Source organism: Cricetulus griseus, chromosome 2 (genome assembly GCF_003668045.3).
Source record: "Cricetulus griseus strain 17A/GY chromosome 2, alternate assembly CriGri-PICRH-1.0, whole genome shotgun sequence".
NCBI classification, from domain to species: domain Eukaryota; kingdom Metazoa; phylum Chordata; class Mammalia; order Rodentia; family Cricetidae; genus Cricetulus; species Cricetulus griseus.
Window position 1 is genome coordinate 241328189 of NC_048595.1, and position 14834 is coordinate 241343022.

Below are 14834 nucleotides of genomic sequence, written 5' to 3' on the forward strand. Positions count from 1 at the left end.
TTAAATTTTTCCAAGAAGCAATTAAAGAAATTTCTTAATTAATTTCAAGAGCATCAAGTTGAGGGCTTGACCAGAAAAGACCAAGGATACTCAGTCATCATCTGGGAGGAAACCATTCTGAGCAACATCATTAAAACAGCTCTGATAAAGCACTGTCACTACTATGTATCATAAAGCAGGTCCACATATGAGTGAGTACATATCATGTTTGTCTTTTTTTTTATTGGATTACCTTGCTCAGAATGGTTTCTTCGAGTTCCATCCATTTACCTGCAAATTTCAAGATTCCATTGTTTTTTTCTGCTGAGTAGTACTCCATTGTGTAAATGTACCATAATTTCTCTATCCATTCTTCAGTTGAGGGAATCAAGGCTGCTTTCAGTTTCTGGCTATTACAAACAATGCTGCTATGAACGTGGTTGAACAGATGTCCTTGTTATATGAATTTGCTTCTTTTGGGTATATGCCTAGGAGTGGAATTGCTGGATCTTGTGGTAGACTGATTCCCATTTTCTTGAGGAGTCGCCAGACTGATTTCCACAGTGGCTGTACAAGTTGGCACTCCCACCAGCAGTGGAGAAGTGTTCCTCTTTCTCCACATCCTCTCCAGCATAAACTGTCATTGGTATTTTTGATTTTAGCCATTCTGACAGGAGTAAGATGGTATCTCAGAGTTGTTTTGATTTGCATTTCCCTGATGCCTAAGGATGTTGAACACTTTCTCATGTGTCTTTCAGCCATTTTAGATTCCTCTATTGAGAATTGTCTATTTAGTTCTGTACCCCATTTTGTTGCTGATATTGATGCATAACATATTGCCATTATTGCTCTCTATATAGAGAGAGCAATTGAAACTCAAATATGTGATGAATCCAAGGTGTTTCAGTGAGTGCTCACTTGTAAATGCAAATTTGATTTCATCTTTAGTAAGTAGTAAAGTTATATGCTTGCCAAAAAAAAATAATAAGTGACACACTGGAAGACAAATGTCACACAATTTCAATTTTATGTGTAACCTAGAAATGATGAACTTATGGGAACAGAGAGCAGAATTGTGGCTATTAGGCTTCAATGTGGGTCTTTTAACAATGGGGAAACGATTGGTTTAAGGATATAAAACTGCAGTTGGACAAAAGGCATGGACTCTGTGAAGTCTTGAGGTCTACTGAGAACATGATAAATATGCTTGATAACAGTATGCTATATTTTAAAAGTTGTGAGATAGTATATTTTAAGTGTTCTCAAAACAAAAATGATGAATATGTGATATAACATGTTAATTGGTTTAATTTAGCCATGCCATTGTGAACATACTGTACTGTGTATCATAATTGTGCATGACTTTATTTATGAGCTAAATAAATGAATGTAAAAAAAACAAAAAAAAAGAAAAGACCAAGGAGAGAGAAGCAGAAAGTAAATATTTTCACAGAGTGAAAAGAAGGACATAGAGAGACAATATGGTGACAAAAGAGTGAAGCAACTCTTCCTGTAGTAGAGCCTCTTCCATTGCTACCTCAAGGCATCTCTCTATAGATAGATAGATAGATAGATAGATAGATAGATAGATAGATAGATAGATAGATATCTTTCCAATCAGCTTTCTTGAGAACTATTCAAATGCTGAGACACAATTACTTATGGGAAATGTATACCTGCTCACTGTAATTAATCAAATCCCATAATAAAAGTTTCAGTTCTGAGCCCTATCATTTATTTTTATTTCTGAAAGTTATGCTTAACACAAACTGCACTTGAAAAGCACCCTCTGCTACTGAGGGTCAACCAAGTAACAGAAGCCAAGGCCACGTGGACAGATGGAACTACAGAAGGAGAATTCCATCACATGTTTAAGACAGAACCCCTCCCAAAGCATTGGAAGCCCACCCAAGTGCAGAGTTAGAAGGCCTTTGATGAGACCTCTCAGGACAGTGATCATATTATTTCTGCAAAGGGTGTGCTAGAGGTAAAAACTTAATGTTTAAAGGGAAATTAATTTTTCTTCATGAGGAAATAACATGTCACAAAATCATATAGTAAGGTGTCAATTTGAAATTTTGTTCAAAACTTTCTACCTTCTATCCAGATAGATATTTTTTAACTTTAAATACCAGAGGGATTCTGTCATGAAATTTAATTTGATCTCTAAAACATTTAACAAAGACCAAGACGTGAAGAGAGCAGAGGTCAGACCCAGACACATGGGTTGGGAGAAAGAATGACACAGATTCCAGTGACAGGGCTTCACCGACAAAGGCAGATGAGTAGAAAAACACAGGCCCTTTGAAGGTGAAAGGAGGGTAAATCAAAGAAGGTAGTCTCAAGTATAAGAGAGGGTTTTCAGATAGCACATTTTAACAGAGGTGGCTGAATCCTCTTTTTGGAGGATATGAGGAAGCTGCTCTCTGCTTTAGAGAAACTGTCATCCAAACAATTTCAACATGGAGGGACAGGATAACCAACTGGGAGCCTACAGAAGTCAAGAAATAAAACTAAATTCCTAAGGACTTACTACAAGAAGAGGAAATAAAGTGAGCATAGTGACCCTAGGAAAATCAATTTCATGGCATCCCTCCCTTCTATATGCCTGTTTACTTTAATATTAACTTATAGCATCAACTTTTTACGAGAAATTAAAGGTTAAATATAATTATGTGATATAAATCCAGTTCTGTTGAGAGAAAAGTAGATATGATTCCATATATGAAATATATGAAGTTTTATCTGTGTGTGGGCACATGAGGAGGCCAGAAGTGAACATTGGTTGTCTTCCTCCATTTTTCTCCACATTATTTTTTGAGGCTGAGACTTTCATTGAACCTGGAAATCAATAATTCATCTGAGGTCACCAATCCAGGGATACTGCTCTCTTTACTTCCCCTTGTTCTGGGAAACAAAAATAAACTGACTCTTAGGTACATTCTGGAGATACAAAGTTAGGTCCTAATATTCACATGACATCTTCCCAGCCTATATTTGACCACAGGCAGCAAAAATTTTAAACAACAACACCTGACCAATAGTTTATTATGAGAAATAAATTATTTACAATGACACAGTTCCAATTTGGATGATGAGACTACCAGTAACCTAACTATCAATAACACCACTTAGATGCAAGTCTAATCCCGCCACAGTTCTCAATGGTGCAGACCTTACAGGGTGGATGGACATGGGATGTTCTTGACATTGAAATCACTTTCCTCCAGTGATTGAGATAAGAAGAGCAAAGCTTCATTTGTTCTCTTTTGAAACCAACCTTTAAATAACTTGGAATATTGTTCAGAAGATTCAGAACCTCATAGAGTTAGTTTGACCACATTTACTTCACAGCAGTTAGAAAGAAAAACCCATTCTTTTTTTTCATTTTTTCTCTATGTATTTATTATTAAATTTTTGGATTCATTTACTTACTTTGTTTATTAAATTTAATTTTAGTTTCATTTTACATTCCAACAAAAGTTCTTCCCCCTGCCCCACCCACACCTCTACCCCAGTCCAACCTCCCCATCCACTCCTCCCCACAGTTAAGGGCTCCCATGAGAGGTCGAAAAACTCTGACATATTAAGTTGGGGCAGGACAGAACCTCCACTCCCAGCCCTGTGTTAAGACTGAAAATAGGGAATGGGCTCCAGCAAGCTAGCTTATGCACCAGGGGTAGATCCTGGTCCTGATGCCAGGGGCCTCTCAGATAGCCCAAGCTTCACAAATATCTCCCACATGCAGAGGGCCTAGTTTGGTCCCATGGTGGCTCCACAAGATTATCTCATTACATGCTGAAAAACCCATTCTTTCTCAGTCCCCATCAGTAAGTCCCCATCAGACTCCATACCGATGGCCATCCCATTCCATTCCCCAAGTTCTGCAAGTACAATTCCATTTTTAGATGTATCATTAAGTAACATAATACTAAGGAAAACATATTTTTCTCTACTTCTCTTGTATATACTATATAAATCAAAAGTTAAAAATGTATTATCAGGTTCATACTGTCCATCCTGGATATTTTTACAGTTAATTGGCAAATATTGTTAAACTGTAATTCTACTATGTATTACTTATTTAAAGTTTTACAATTGATTTCTTGATTTCTCCTGTATTCATCATCTTTCTGCTGCTGTGACACATGCTTTGTGTATTTTGGCTCCCAGTTTCAAGTGTTTATATCTATTTTCCTTAGCCTTAACATTGTTAGCCTGTGACAAGGGAAAACATCAAGGTAAAGGAGACACAACATAAAAGATCCAAAACCTGAAAAGAGAGAAAGAGGAAAGAAACAATATAAATCCTTCAAGTCATACCCCTGCAATATCTTAATAGACATTGAGCTGTAAATTCATCAATGAATTAATCCATTGATGAGGTTAGAGCCCTTGTGATCCAGTCACCCCTTGAAGACCTGACCTTTAAACACTGCTATTATGGGAAGGAAATAGTCAACAGATGAGCCTTCAGGGGACATATCGTTTTCAAACCATAGTATCAGTAATTTTAAAAGTTGCCATATTAAACTTTGACCCTTTTATTTCATGATTACAAAAATATAAATTCTTGTTATCTGTCATCCTTAGACACAAATGCAGAGACATTTGACCTTGTGGCAGTCTGTACATAATTTCTGTACCCTGTCACTGCAAACCACTTCCTCACATGATCAAATCACAAGAGTGGTCCACAGATGATCTGGCAATCCAAACTCTCCTATGTCAATTATAATAGAAAATTTATCTTCGACCAAAATCCGAGATCTTTCCAACCATCTCTAAAACAGGTCAATTGGCAGACAAACATAATTTTATATCAATAAATTATTGATAGTATCATCTTAATGTAGGCGGTCTATGAGCCATAAGCATTATAATGTTTGAAATTCTATTTGCATATCTGCTCTTCCATGATTCACGGAACCATGAGGGAACATGCTAAAAGTTTTTCATTATTTTTGAATTAATCTTAATTTATAACATGCAAGAAGTCATAAAAATAACATTTTAATTAATTTTCTTCTGACCTCATTGGAGATAAATTTACTCTTTTGCTTTTTATTATGAATTATTTTTGCCTTATTACTCTGAAATGTTTTTCTCACTAGTTTTAGGTATATTATTATCTCTACCTATACTATCATGATGCATATTTGTTTCATATCTTAATTAAACACTACATGAAATCAGGTTATGTCCTATTGTGTACAGATTAGACTGTCACATTTTTTATCCATATGAATTTTATTTTTAAACTCTATGAAAGAAGGAAAAATCTCTTGTCATGTGTAGCTATGTAACACTACATTTAAAACTTTTATTAAGTAGCTTTATAAACTTGAAGGAAACAAAGTCATTTTAAAGAAACTCTTGGAAGCCAGATTGGGGCTATCTAATGTGCTGGCTCATTTTCCTCTAATTAGAAACACTCTGGGAAAATCCTTAGGGGAGAATTACTATGGATGACAAGAAGCAATTTTGCTTTGGTTATCCAGGCCTTGTCTTCTCAATTAATTATACCCATGCTGGGGAAATTGTGACTCCTGAAGCAATTAACATACTCTTGGACAAGAGTAAAGAAATCAGCAAATTTAGTGTGGCTAGGTGACCTGACACAAAGAGGAACTAACTTCCCTATTAAATGATATGGTGAAAATGAAATGTAACAAGATGAAAAAAACTAATCTCATTCACATACAGTTAAAGAAAGCATTGTTATATAATTTATGGCCAATGTTTTAAGAGCCTAAATTTTAAATGGCATGGGTTTGTGAAGGAAGGAAAGGAAAGTAAGTGACTTACCTATCAGTGTCCACATCCAAAGGATAACATAATCCCTGTACTACAGTTCTTTCCAGGTCCTATGTCCATAGATGAATTTCTATGGGCTCTAATCTTGACAAGAGCACCTTGGGGCAACTTATTAACCACCAAATAACTTCCATTTCCACAACTGTGAAATCACAGTAAGTTTCTCTCATATTTTTTGAGTCTCTGCTATGTAGTCTGCTAAATTAAACCCCTTATATAGACCAGGCTGGCCTTGAACTCACAGAGACCCATTGCCTCTGGTTCGAAAGTGCTAGGATTAAGGTTCTCTTTAAGTGCATACACTAAGACACAGAACAAGGTAGAAAAGCTCCCCCCGAGGTTTGCTTTGAGCTTAAATGGCATAGTTGTCTATAAAGCTCTGTAATGTTACCTAGCAATACTGTTACAAAGAAGCATTAGGTACATTTTCTTTGGAATGATCTTTCATAATTTCACATGTGCCTTGCTCTTTTCCTTACCTCTGTGACCCTCTGATTTACACAGGTATGTCTTCTCTCTGCTCCTACATCTCTCTGTTTTTGACCATCATTTCCTAAGACTACCATGACAAAGCACCACAATTTCAGGCTTTGACCAGAGAACTGGATTATCTCCAAGTCCTGAAAGACAGAAGTATGTATCAAAGCATCAGTAGGGGCAGTCCTTTCTAGCACCCTGTGGGAGAATCTGCTTGCTGCAGGCTTCTCTCTGGTTTTGGAAGCTGCTGCTTTTGTCGGTGTTCCAGTGCTAGCTGAGGCAATGTTGAATCACTGCCTCCCTAACCACATAGCATCTTTTCACTGTCCATGCAGCCCCAGCCTTACACGTGCCTGATACCCTTGGGTCAGAGCTGGGCTCCTTCCTAATCCTGGATGACCCACTCACAGGTCACACTCACAGGTCACACTCACAGGAATGCTCACACTCATGGGTGTGGTCATAAATGCATGAGGACTTGAATGCATCTTTTAAGACGTCATGGGCATGTGCAACACACAAAATATGCTTCCATTTAGTGGTCACCATGGTCTTGGAGTCCCCTCTTCTCTTCCCTCCCACTCCATTCCCTGCCTTCTCTCCCCTATACTCTGCTTTTTTTCTTACCTCCTTCTTTCACTCTATTGTCAGTATTTCTATTTTCTACCATTTATACCTGACTTAATTTCTGTATTAATCTCTCTTTAAATTGTCAGAAAGCTGAAAATTTGATGTTTCTTAATGTATCTTTTTATCTCAGTAATGTCTTCCAAGTGAGATTCTGAGCATTACAGAGTAAGTGAATCATAGAACACCATAACCAGCAGCCAATCAGAGGAGAATGAACCCATTGTGAATGTTATTGTTGGAATTGCATATTTGTTCATTTAACAATCTGCCAATACACACACACACACACACACACACACACACACACACACACACATATATATATATATATATATATATATATATATGTCTCCACTTTTTGAATGATTAGAGACTAAAGCAATGACCTATTCAAGTTGTATCTTATTCTTAATATTTACTAGACCAGAGAGATTGCTTTGAAAGTTATTTCAAAAGCTATTTAAATAAAAATCATGATATGACATCTTTTTTCCTTGTTCAAAAGCAACTTAAAACCTAATTAGGAAAACAAAATTAACACCAAATAACTAGAAAAAAACAAACTTTGAGGTGGTATGTCATGTAATTATTGACTAAAATTATGAATTGTAACTTTGAAATAAACAGGAAAATAAAGGCCACATGAAACAGCACTGCTTGTGTGGGACAACCCACTGATGTAAAATAGAGAAAATGACTCAAAGTTAATCTTTACGCATAAAACTGTTTTTAAATGTCCTGTGGTTGGGAGGTCATGAGGTTTCTGAGAAGTCACAAAAAGATGTTGATATCAGTTGATTACCTGAAAGAATAATGATTTATCATCTGTCTCTAGAAAAGATCAAACAAAAGAAATCTGATTTGTCTATATAAAAGTGACACAATGCCACAGATCCCCAATACCTTGACATTAGAAGTTCTCACTAGCCCAAAACAGAACCTGAAAGTTCAGAACCAGAAAAAACAGCACGATATTCCCTCAACGTATTTCTCAGACTGAAGATGTCACCCTGTATGTTACACCTCCAAGCTGTCTGTGGAAAGTATTAGCTTGAGGGTTCTGTTTCTGTTGGGCCACAAAGGACCAGGTTTAAGCCCTCTCCTCAATGACAAACCTTCAAACAGCTGAAACCAGCAATCAGCATTCCTCTATTTTCTTTAGCTGTAGCTTAAGCCATATGACATGCTATCAAGACCTTCTCCCTGCTGATCACACTCACCTGTGTGTGCCCCACCTTGTCAATCAGTCTTTTAAAGAGAGATGCCCAGAATGAGTCAAATGTTCAGCTGCTACCAACAGCTCAGCATGTTTACAGCAGGAAAGTCGCAGAAACATCTCCTGACACTCATCTTCCACAGTAAAAGCCCTCATCGCCAGGCCACACAGCCTCCTTACTGGACAACTTAGCACTCTAGTCCTTACCCTGCTCCACGTTTTCCCACAGAAGCATATAACAATGAGATAAAGGCGACTCCACAGTTCAGTTTCCAGTGACCACTCATTTTCCACATCACCATCAGCAAAATTTAATCCTTGGAAAGATGTTTTGTCTGAAGTGCCATAACAATATGCTAATTTAAAGAAAATGTTTAAATGTAGTATCTCTTCTAGATTGAGTAGCACATTTACAAAAGGGGGGCCTTGGATGCAGACATACATACAAGAACACAACTTGAAGACAATGAGATGAGGAAGCCATAGTCAGATCCCTCCTATAAACTCTCAGAAGGAACCCATCCTGTCAGCACCTTTATTTCCAACACCCAGACTTGAGATCTGGAAGACAGTTTCTTCTGTGTAAGTGATATAGGCTATGCAGCCCTGGAAAGCTAGTAGATCACTGTAATTACTTCCCACCACACTATCCTATCCCCAGTGAATGGAGATATGAAGATTTAGCGGCTTTAAGTAAGAAGCAGTCACCAACTGGGTATGGTGGTAAACACCCTTAATCCCAGCAATCTGGATGCAGAGGCAGAAGGATTTCTGTGGGTTTGGAGCTATACTGGTTTGCATATCTAATTCCAGGAAGCCAGAGCTATATAACAGAGAGACCCTGTCTCAAAAAGGGGGTGGAAATGGGAGAAAGAAGAGAGAGAGAGAGAGGGAGAGAAGACCACCCCCAACAAACAGTTTAAAATGGAGTCATTTCCATAGGTCAGAATTTCACAGAACAGAAATTGAGCTCTGCTCGGCTACATGGTTGCTCTAGGCTCAAACATCTTCACCCGGACTCACTTCCTGAATTAAGAGTCATCCATCTGGTTTGCAATTTTCTCTCAGCTGTGATGTCTGAGAGTCTAACATCTGTCTTTACATATGGTCTCAGATCCTCTAACAGGACAGCCCAAGATTTTCAAGATGTAAGAGTTCCAATACAAGGGATCTTCTCAAGCATGCCCTTTCATCTTTACATATGACTGTTTTGCAGGCATGTGTACATGTACACTATTTGCATGCATGATGCCTGAGGAAGACAGAAGAAGGCATCAGATCCCTCAGAACTTAAGCTAAAAGCAGTTGTGAGCTGCCACATGGGTATTCATAACGGAACCTAGATGATCTGGAAGAGTTTCAAGTGTCCTTACACTCTGAGCCATCTCACAAGTGCATTTTTATGTGCCCCTTGCTGTTGTCCCACTAATCAAATCAAGTCACAAAACTAAGCAGATGAACCATATCCCAGTAAATGAAAATAATCTGCCTCTTCCTTGAAGAAACACAAATTCACCTCTTGATGCTGTGGATACAAGGGAGAAACCTGAAACCATTTTTACAGTGTCCATCTTCAGTTACTCGTTGTTGAATGCTTATAACTAGTCCCCCATAACATGAGGCACCACAAAGTACAGTAGTACAAATCAACACAGATACATCAGATGTTGTCTCTGCTTCTATAGTATCTAATACTTAATGCAGTATTTAACATGGGAAAACTGAGAAATGTTTAGGAATAAGTAGTGAAATAAAAGTATCCTATGTATGTGAATATAGTAAATAGAAGGAAAGTGGGACAACTGCAAAAAAATCTACTGAAGCAGTTGATCTGAAGGAGTACTATGTCCCTGTTCCAACGTATACTGTGAAGTATCTGCAAAGAATTTTGATCACTGAGAAACAAGGGAATTGCAACTGGTACTCAGCAGAATCCAGAGTTGTAATTACGCACCCTCCAGTTCCCAGGAAAGCCCTTCACAATGAATTCTCAGCACAAATTATCCATAGATATATATATTGAGCATCCTTGTTTTGACACATGGGCTTACCAAAGTTGACAAAGATGGGCGTAACAACATTTTTTGGTTTTTCTTTAATAGGTTTTTCCCTGAGACTATTAGAAGAAAGAATAGAATTTCTTCAGAATGTAAAGACAGAACCATCTTTTTTGCCTGCTGCTTTCTCTTCAGCACCAAGAGGGTGCAAAATGAAAAGGACTCTTCCTCTGAAATGCAGAAGGCTAGGGTCCAAGAGGGCCTATCTTTCTTTGATGCCACTAAGGCTGACACTGTCTTACAGGGACAGCTCTTGTGTAGACCTATGTTTTGCTCATCAGATGCTCCTTGATGTATGCATTTCTTGATAGACATAAAACTTCTTCAGGGGAGACCCTTTCCTGTTTGTCTGTGGAGCCTCTAGATCTGGAGACAGTGTGGAATGAAGGGCTAAACTTTCAAAGGTGCTTTACAAAGCTCAAAAGATTCTCATAAGGGAGATACCCCTAAAAGATACATAAAATGGCATGAAAGGTCATCTGAGTCTGCATTCACTCTTCCTGAAGACAATAGGAAGAGAAAAACTACTGTTATTTTCACCTAAAATGAAATGAATGAAGTCTCTATGAGTTACAAAGCTGAGTTTAGCACTCTCTCCAACTTCCCAGGACTATTTATAGCCACAATTAGTAGTTTTAGTTCACTGAAGATCTTTATCTACCTCTTGCCTAGTGCCTTCCATACTATTTTTCGAAAGGTCTTCTCTTTTTCAAAATTAATCTGTCAAAAATTGTGTTGATTTTCTTGTATTTTTTTTTTACTATTTGTTTGAATGAATACTCTTGTAACATCTTACTCCCACGTAGTTTAATAAACTTCTAAAAGCTGTCATTTAAAAATGCATCTTCAATGTGCAAACATCTGGTTTATCCACTTAACATTTTGAAATAAACTATAATTATCTAGACTCTGTTTAGCATGATATTGGGTGACAACTTCACACCCTAGCCTTCATTCCCAAACCTGCTTGCTGTTTGTTACTGAACAGAACCCATTCAGTGGGAACTTGTAAGTTTATTTGAAAATGGCCCACTTTCCTTTCCAAAATTAATACTTGATACTGCTTAACCACATGTTAAGTAAAATTGAAAAATCTAAAAATGGGCCTAGATGTTAAGCATGAAATAACGTTTTACAGTTCAAAGTCTGAGACTATGGTACCTTGAAAGTAAAATTGCTAATTAGAGATAGTTGGTAGGTGGATAGTTGATGGAGAGAGGGGTATAGATAGATACAAATATATAATGTCAAAAATCAAAGAAGGATAAATTTAATACAGTATCAGTGAAGACTGTGTTGTGAGCTGAGGCTCAGGGGCAGGGATGAAGCTATCTCCTTAGCAATATGGCCACATAGCCCTGTAGGGTGGACTTTCCTGGGATGAACTTCTGTAGTTGAGCAAGTCTTACTTCATTCCCCAAACTCCACATCCAGATGTTCTTATCTGAGGCAGAGACTGGCCTGTTGGTTGCCAAATCTGTTCGTCTTATGTGGGACCTGGAGAAAGTGGGTTCTGTATGATAGAATGTGAACAAAGGCACTGGGTCATGGTCCATGATCCTCCCCCAACTACTGGCTTATTCTCAGTAACCTTATAATCATGTGTTACAGAGGACAGAGACAAATGATGAAAGAGTTAGTTAGTTCACTGTCTCTCAGAAAAAAATACCTAGAGAAATTCACTGGTAAAGGAGTTACAGAGGAGAGTAATAGACAACAGGGGAATTCCTAACAGCTCATTCTTTCAACAAATATGATATTTCTGCTCTTTATTGCTGATAAAGAACTAAAGATAAAGGAGTGAAAAACAGACAATATGTCAGCTTACCTGGAACCTGAAATCTAACTGAGAAATGGGGAATGGATGAAGTGATATACAAGTGACAAATGTATGTTATGAAATATATCAATATCAAAAAGAGTGTGAGTTCTGGTGGCAGAGTGCAACTGGTAAGAATCTGGGCAACCATGATAGAACCATGCCTGTGTGGAAACCATATGAGACCCAGGTACTTTCTAACAGATGTGGTGGGCCATAAGACAGTCTCTATGGCAAGTCATGGCTGCAAGTATGCAGATGTTTTGGAGACTATGACCTTGTGGGAGCACTCAGACATTCCAAAGCCATCACCCTAAAACTTGGGGTTTTAAAAAGATGACTATACTTTTACTTATTATGAAATTTACAATGATGTAGAACACAAAGGCTTCCAAGCAAAGTAGTGGAGAGAAACCAATAGAATTGAAGTTTCCAACTGAAATGTTTGCATCAACATTTATTTGCCCATCACATGAAAGGCATCTAAAATCTATGTAGAACTTGAGGGTAAAACACTTCAAAGGAAATTTTAATTAAAATTCAGAACAACATTGAAAATAATAGTGCAGGCATGGGGACACATTAGTCACAGCTTCTACTCAACAAAGGAAAAGAATTAAGGTCAGAAACAAAGGAGGGAGACAAGGCATACTTAATATTCATGTCCACCTGCTTTAAGAAAGCTGAATACATAGAAACTCAGTCCAGAAAATTAGATCATGAGGAGTTATTTTTTGTGCTAAAAATGAAAGGATTCATTGCTCTCAAACACTTGCTTCAAGTTTACTTAAGGTACAGAATTCAGTGGATGCTTTTCCCAAATAAAACTTGGCCAAGCCACAGATTCTTCTGAATCCAAAGGGCATGTTCCTCAGTGTGAAATGCTTACTGAGAGAATTTAGAAAAGCAGCGAGGGAAGAATATTCCCAAGTAAATCACAATCTTCATGTCATGAACAGTCTGGGTAGAAATGTACTTTCTAAGTGTTTTTCATGGCAACAGAATATGTAAAATTTTACATATAAACCTATGATTTTATAAAATACTCATGAAGATTCCCTATGGTAAGTCAGCTGCTAAAAAATTTACTCTTAAAAATGTTATCATCCCTGAACAAGGGGGAGCTCATTGTCCCAGACTGATAGCTGGAAAACCTCATGGCACTGATCCAGACCCCATGAACGTGGGTGTCAGTGAGGAGGCCTCAGAAATCTGTAGGGCCTTTTGAGTAGTTCAGTACTTATCCTTAACATAGGAATGGACTTTGGGAGCCCATGCCACATAGAGAGATACTCCCTGAGTATACACCGGGGGGGGGGAGGCCTAGGGCCTATCCCAAAGGATATGACAGAGTCTAAAGATCTCCCATGGAAGGCCTCACCCTCCCTGGGGAGCAGGAAGGGTATGGGATAGGTAGGGTGTTAGTGGGGGGCAGGGGAGGAGAGGAGGGAGAGGGAACTGGGACTAACATGTAAAACAATCTTGTTTCTAATTTTTAAAAAAATGGAGAGGAAAAAAAAGAACATGCAAAAAAAAAAAAAAAAGGTTATCACCATTCAACATTGCCACCAATAAGAAGAAAGAAAGGCAACCAAAGTAATGTCATAACTGAAAACCAATTTCTCACATACAGAGAATTGAAATGTATGTCAGTTAGGAAGCCTACAGTTGTGTATGTGAAGGGAAGGTAGCAGTTTCTAAGCAGTAAAATTGAATTCCAAATTAATGTTAAAGCCTAAATACATTAATCCCTTGGTATCTCAGTATCCATATGGGATTTGGTTCTGAAACTCTCTGTTTAGATACCTAAATTTGTAGATTCTCAAGTCCTTTGTATAGACTGACATAGTGTTTGCATATAATCTGTGCATGTCCCATCAAATAGTTTCAACAAAGCCAATATTACTTATAGTAATATAATGTGCATGCTTTGTAAACAGGTGCTGTTCTCTGTTCTCTACAATTTAAAGGATAATAAAGGAAATCCTCCCATGTTTGGCAGACATAGTATCTTCCCCAAATGTTTCTATTGTGATTGGCTGGAAAACCAGTGTTTTTATGATTGGCTGAAAACCACAATGATGGAGATTAGGCACTACACACAAGAGGCATAATAAAAATAAGAACAAGAAAATCAAAGATGACGTGGGGTAAAGGGAAGAAAGACAGAAAGACTAAGTCAACCCTCTGTGTCTGAATTTTTTTCAACCTGAAAATATCTACTTTATAATGTTAAAATTAGACTTTTGTATACATGTATAAAATCCATGTATTACCAAATCACTCATTTTAAGCAGTCCTTCAATGAATATTATTTAAGTACACTAATTCTACAAAGTAGAATCTTCATCCCAGAAAAATAAAGTAACCTTTTAAGTGTTTCCTTTTTGAGTTGGTGCTAAAGCAAATTTCCCATGCTAAAACTACTAAACTTCCCACTCATGGTGAAGTTATAACAACAAATAAATTAGAATCTTTAGAATCTATTAGAAAAAGGATTATTTGAATCACAGAAATAAAGAATATGAACTCATCAGAGATAACATTCCTCTTACTGCATGCCAAATATTACTTTACACATTTGGTAGTCTCTTTATATTCCATGTGTGTTGTAAACATGTTTGCATGTGCTGAAACATATGCAGTTATAAATGCACAAATGTATGCATTCGTTTGGAAGTATTTTCCTGGTAGGGGCTCCAGTCTTTTATTTATTGAGGCAAGATCTCTTGGTGAACCTGAAGCTCACTGATTTCATCTAATTCAGCTATCTGTCTTGCCTCCAAAAATCCCCACTTTCAATATCCTAGGCATTGGAGTTATAAGTATTCACCACACT

The 14834-nt window shown here is 37.5% G+C and overlaps 1 long non-coding RNA gene across 10 annotated transcripts in view; it reads right to left on the bottom strand.

Annotated features, from left to right (window-relative positions):
• Positions 1–3512: 3512 nt before the first annotated feature.
• LOC103162901 overlaps positions 3513–14834 on the bottom strand; it is a 323538-nt gene continuing 312216 nt past the window's right edge. For all 10 annotated transcript variants that reach the window (XR_003482822.2, XR_004768415.1, XR_003482824.2 and 7 more), the window contains 2 exons: positions 6276–6416; positions 3513–4252 (listed from right to left, as the gene is read on the bottom strand). This is a non-coding gene — a long non-coding RNA (uncharacterized LOC103162901). The remainder of the gene's footprint in view (positions 4253–6275; positions 6417–14834) is intronic.